Source organism: Rattus rattus, chromosome 6 (assembly GCF_011064425.1).
Source record: "Rattus rattus isolate New Zealand chromosome 6, Rrattus_CSIRO_v1, whole genome shotgun sequence".
NCBI classification, from domain to species: domain Eukaryota; kingdom Metazoa; phylum Chordata; class Mammalia; order Rodentia; family Muridae; genus Rattus; species Rattus rattus.
In genome coordinates, this window is record NC_046159.1 from 38,569,280 (window position 1) to 38,575,279 (window position 6,000).

At 47.7% G+C, this 6,000-nt stretch overlaps 1 protein-coding gene across 1 annotated transcript in view; it reads right to left on the reverse strand.

Annotated features, from left to right (window-relative positions):
• Nucleotides 1–2,052, reverse strand: part of Itpr1 (inositol 1,4,5-trisphosphate receptor type 1) — a 323,135-nt gene extending 321,083 nt beyond the window's left edge. The window contains exons 1-2 of the mRNA XM_032905993.1: nt 1,893–2,052; nt 966–1,034 (exon numbers count right to left, since the gene is read on the reverse strand). The gene's annotated coding sequence lies outside the window, so the exon portion shown is untranslated. The remainder of the gene's footprint in view (nt 1–965; nt 1,035–1,892) is intronic.
• Between the last annotated feature and the right edge of the window lie 3,948 nt (nt 2,053–6,000).

Here is a 6,000-nt window from a genome sequence, read left to right on the forward strand (position 1 = left end):
GAACTAGCCTTCCCATCCAAATGCTTCCCGCTCCACCAGTACTCCTGAGGACCTTATCAACAGGAAACAAAAGCACTATGCTACCATAATGAAGTATCTGGCTTTCATTCACTAATTAGAAAAGCCCAAAGATTGTAGCCCAGGGAACAGCTAAATATTTAGGACATTAAAGAAGTTACCAAGGACCAGCTGCCCACAGCTCCCCACTCCTATTAACCTGTTGTTTACTCAATTACCAGACATTTTAAAAGAAAAAACTTGATAGACAAACCTGAAACCATAGGGGCATCTGTGTACCTACACAGAGAGGCTTTTTTTCTAGAAACGGGCTGTGATAAATGTCATTATATTGACAGAAACACTGCCCTCAGCCCCTCATCCGGGAACAGGTACCAAAGCAAGAGAAGCTCGCTGGGTTCCTTGATATGCAGGTGGCTCCTGTGAAATCCTGGAAGCTACAGTGGTATTCTTTAAGCTCTTACTTCCTGTTAAGAAGTTCTCATTCTTTCAATTTGTCGCTTTCATTTCTTGCAACCCAGCCCACTCTGGTTACGTGGTGAAAGCCCACGACAGAACAGAACCAAGTGACAGTTTGTGAAAGGGAGGAGTATCTCACTTTTGCTTAGGGATCTTGGCAAATGAAAAGTTCTGCATCTTTGGGAGTCTAAATAATGAGGGTGCCTTTCAGGCTGGTAAGGGACCACCCACTTTACAATCTACCGCAATTTACTGCTTGTTGCTGTTGCTTACCCACCACCCCTTTACCCCCATGCTTCGATTCTAAGCGACCTTCAAAAGTGGCTGTCACTGGATCTTTACTCAAGACCATGATCAATTTTGACCACAGTTTCTTTCTCTTCCCTACTCTACCTCTATGTATGTTACAAGCGGAGTTACAAAATGCTTAGGACAAAAACAAAAAACAAAAAACATTCTTGACTACAGAACTCAGCTCCCACACTCACCTGACCCAGGTCAGGCACTCTGTAGCCAATGGACTCCAGCCAAGGATGCAAATCCTTTGTAGTCAGCTCCTAAATATTTACAAAGAAAGAAGACTGAGTATGGGATCTTGCGAGGGTCTATCAGAATGTTCCCAAAGACAGGTTTCGACTTTTTTTAGTCTCCGTTCGCTTTTCCTGCAGATCCCACTCCCCACCTCCAAATTTAGCAGTCAAGTTGGAGGGATCTCTTGCCCCCAGATAAAAGCAACCCCAGCTTGCTTATTTCCCATCCGGAGCTGACCAGAAAGATCAGGCACGCAGAAACTTCAAAATACGATGGGGGCCGGGGGGCGGGGGGAGACTGTGGACGAAAGGAAGTGTTGAGATCCCAAAGCACTTGTTTCCCCGCGTGGAGGCCAAGTATGTGAAACCCGCGTCCTCATTGGGCACGAGCTCCGTCCACACTTCTCTCATCGCTCCCGCCCCTGCTTCCTCCGGTTTTCTTCCTTTTTCTTTAAACCCACGGGGGCCCCCACGCATGCATTATCCTACCAGCCAAGCAGCGCAACAGGGCTAGCTACATTTTTAGAAAGATTATTTCCTTGAGCAAACTCATATGACACCCCCTCAAATACCCCCCCCCCAGGGGGGAGAAACTATTTCCTGCAAACACTCCAGCCGTTTCCAACTTGGGGGAATGCCATTTCAGTACGGGGAAGGAGGTTGAAGCCGGTCACTAGAGTCGAGGACATTTGGGGTTACTTAAGCCTGAAAAAAAAAATCAGACCGCCTACCAAAACTGCTCGCAGGGAAAGAAGCCCCAAAATACACTCCAAGTGCATAAGTGCATGCAAAGCCACTAAGAACTCCCAGTGATCAGGGCAAAAACTTCAGCGCACGGGAGCCAGTGCCAACTCCCCGAGCCCTCTCCCCGGCCCCAGCAGCTACCTTGGTGACCGGGGAGCCACGCCGGTTTGAGGGATCAGGACCAGGACAGGGGTTAGCAGCCGCTGGGCAATCCCATGTCCGCGAAGAGGGAGCTCGTTCCGTTAGGATGGGAGCGGAACACCCACACCTCCTCTCGGCGTGCGCTTTCTCTCTCTCCACCCCCTGCCTCCACCTCCTCCACCACCACCTCCTCCTCCTCTCCTCCCACCCCGGCAGGCTTGAGGAAACGCTTCAGCAGAACATCCACATGGTTACTGCACTTTGAAGCAGCTCCCGGCCGCTTATATAGGCCCGGAAGCTCCCTGGGCAATGTAGTCCGATTCCCAGGTCCTGCCGGCGCCTGGGGCTGCGCAGAGGGACTACAAGTCCCAGAATGCCCTGGGCTCCGGGGCTGGGTTCTAAATAGACTCCCGCGCACTGACCAGGGTCGGGGGAGGGGCGCCCAGCGGGAAGGCGGGGGCTGCGAACCTGTGTCTAAGCAGCGAACTCCCCAGGTTTGGCAAGCCCGATCCACAGGGTGTCCCTTACCCCTGTGAACCCTTCTCTTTTGACTGTCCCTTTCCTAAAGTCAGGTGTCACTAGGGGCCAGAGAGAGAGGAAGAGCTCGGATTACTACTTTGGGAAGTTTTTACAAGCTGTTTACCCACCCCCGCGCGTCCTGTGTCCTGGAGCCAAGAATTTCAGAAATCCGAGGCACAAAAACGCCAGTGTTTTGCGGTCAAGGATTAAAGAAGCAAGTTTGTCTTTATTAAATCTGTTCCAGTTCTTTATTGGATCCTGCTCGTGTCTGCATGAAAAGTCTGGCAATGGGGTGGTCCCTGCTATCGAGGATGCGGGGTAATCGTGCGAAAGCCCTTTTCTGAATCCGAGCTGTGTCTGTCTTTCGTCGCCCGGTGGGAGGTAAAAGGAACGCAACCCTTTCGAGTGAGCAAATAAAGGAACCATGTTGTGACTTGCTGATGTTGTGATCGCGAAGCAGGAAAGAAATACAAACCGCGACCTGGGTCCTGACCCCGCTTCCAGGACCCCTTTGCTCCTGGAATCTGTAAATGCTCAAGTAAATAAACCGCAAACCAGAAAAATAAGGGCTTCAGAGAAAGCGGCTATACTAAGATGTGTGCGTCCAGGCGAGGTGTGCTGCAAGTCTTCAACCCAAGCCTCTGGGCTGAAATGGGTTTCAATACACCACAAAATAGTGTAGGCTCCAGGCTGCAAAGTGCTTAGAACTTTGGCTTTTGAAAGAAGAGCTTGAATCGCAGGCAAAGTTATCCCACTGTCTCCTTCTGCATCCCACCTCCCACCCCCCACCCCGCCCAAACCAGACTGCAAGTATTCATTCCACAAACGTTCCCGGGTGTCATCTGGGTGCCAGGCCAGGCATGGTGCCAGGATATGAGAGTGCGCCAAAGTATATCATAACATCCTAAATGGGGTCTGTCTGCTACCGCTAAAGACCTACTAACAGCAATCCTTGTTATGAAAACAAATGGTTCTACAGAGCTCAGCCCATGTCCTCTTTCTGTACATCATGCTATTGTGTTTTACCGATTCTGGGTTTGTTATCTCTGCGCAGTAGAAACCAGGTTAACTTCGGTCTCCATTGCAACTCCAACCTGTACCTATACCAAGCACTTGCCCTTCAGGACCTCCATCACCCCTTCCTTAAAGGGCCCCCTCCTTCCATTTCAGGAGCAGCCTATAAGCCCTTAGGCAAACCACTGTCATCTCTGTACCCCAGTTTTGCCATCTAGAGAGGGAATTGATACTCATTATTATACGCCTGTTCTTTTTTCCTTTGCATGATTCAACAGCCTTGCCTAAAGTCTTGTGAAACTTTAAGAACAATAGAGGGCAAAAGAGCTAAGAATTATTGGCATATTTGGTGCTCAAACTAACAATTATGGACATTTCATGGGTGTGTGTTGTGTCCCAGGCATTGTTTCTAAGCTCTCTAAGTAGATCATTTCATCAATAGCCCATGGGAAGCTAAAGCACGCAGGGTTATTTCCAAAATGCACCGATGGCAATCGTGGAAGTTTAGTGTCTGATGCTTCAAGCTGCCTGCCCTCCTTTGTCCTCAGGAAAATCCCCACCTTGCTACAACAGAGGAATCCACACCTTTCATATCTGTTGTTTCTCCTGTCCCAGATAAAAAACAACCAGTTCCCACTTTCCAAGGCCCTTTGACTAACTTTCAAGCAATTTCAATAAATCAGCCCACGATGATATAACTGGGGAAGGAGGAGGGGGGTTGCTTCATGATCTTCTAATGTGCATTTCCAAAAGAATACTTGGTCATAGTTGAGAGGTACAGGTAGCTCATTTTCATCCTCACCACACCGTAGACACAAGCCCTTTGTCTAGTTTATCCATGGTCTTCCCTACCCAATGGCAAGTTTCAGTGAGATCAGGTCTTACATTTGTAAACTCTAGTCCTCTTGACTCAAAGAGGCTTACTCTTCTCTCTGCACATTTTTGTAGATCTGGAAAGAAAGTTTCCTGCAACCTTGTAATGGAAGGTGTGTGGAGCACACAGAAGGCAGCAGAGGCATATCTTTCTGAGCAGTTGAGCCTTTTAGCGGCCAAGGTCAGTTTTCTTTGTCATGTGTGCAGATAGTGCTGTTCAACATCTGGCAAGTTCTGGAAGCTGCCAGATCACAACAAAGTACTTTTGCTAATTCTACTATGGCCCAAAGTGATTGTTTGTGATGGACAGTTGATGTGTGGCGATGCTAACAATGATGAATGCTAGAACGAGTGGCTTACACTCCTTTATAAGCCAGCGAGAGGGTGTATGGGGGTGAGCTGTGCTTTTCTGTCATAATTTTTTTGGGAAGAGTTTTCCTAGACCTGCATCTGCAATCCAGTAGCTATCAGTCATCTCGGCACTGAAGATGCAGCTGGTTCTAAAGATGTTCTAAAGTACTTAGAAAATACACAGTGAGTTTCAAACACCTAAACTTCAAATGCAAGGCTTCGGATATGTTGGATCACACCCTTGAAATGTTTTTTCCTGGTTTTTACTTTTTAAATTGACTAAAAATTTAATCTGCAGCTCCTGTTATATTCTATTGGACGGTGCTAGTTCTGAAAACTGAGACTCAGATTCCTAAGATAACAATGGGAAGTGATGAGGATCAGGGCTACACAGATAGATCAGTGGTTGAAACCCTTACCCACAAGCATGAAGACCAGAGTTCTATGTGTGAAACACAGACAAAAGCCTGTCAGGTGCGGTGACCTGTAATTCCATCACTCCAGAGGCCTCAGATCTCGAGGACGTTTTGGCTAGCTAGATTACCTGGTATTGGTGAGTTTTGGGGTTCAGTGAGAAGCCTGGCCTACTAAATAAAAAGGAACATGACAGAAGATGCACAGTATCACCTTTGGGTCTTGACATGCTTGCACATACATATGTGCCATGAACAAATATCCCTATACATATGCAAACACGCGTACATAAACACATACCATACATGTGCCCAGTAAAAAGAAATGATAATCTGTCATAAAAGTACCCATGTGCAACTTTACCCTTGAAATGCCCACGCAGGGAAGTCAGAGGACTTTGCAGTCAGGACAGTATTAGAGACCGAGTCTGAAGAAACTCCAAAACTAGCACAGCAGCTTACTCCAGGGAAACCCCGCAAATAGAAACAGTTTTTGTCAGCAGTACACGGCTGCAGACTTGGACCAAATTCTAAATTTGTCTGCTGAGAAGCCCACCCTCAGGTCCCCTCCTACTAAAGAACGCCAGTACAAGTCGTGCCAAGGAAAGGAGGACTCAGAAAGAGCAAGGTTGACAGCCAGCTACACCGTTAATATCCAAGGTGTGTGTTTGTGGAGAGAGTAAGGCGAGTAATCCTTGCCTTGTCAGCCCAATGGGTCATTGAATTCCAGGACACGAAAGAGCCTTCAAACCTTACCTGAGCTTTACCAAAGCAAAAACTTGAGCTCAAAGGCCAAGAAAATATAGCAGTTCACCCTGAAACCATGCTTGGCCGAAAACCAAGTGTCCTTGGTTCCTAACTCCTTCAGGCACAAAGTCCAGTCATCTATGACTGTCACAGTGAGCCTTGAATGCTTCAATTAGTAGCTTCTCCAAGTC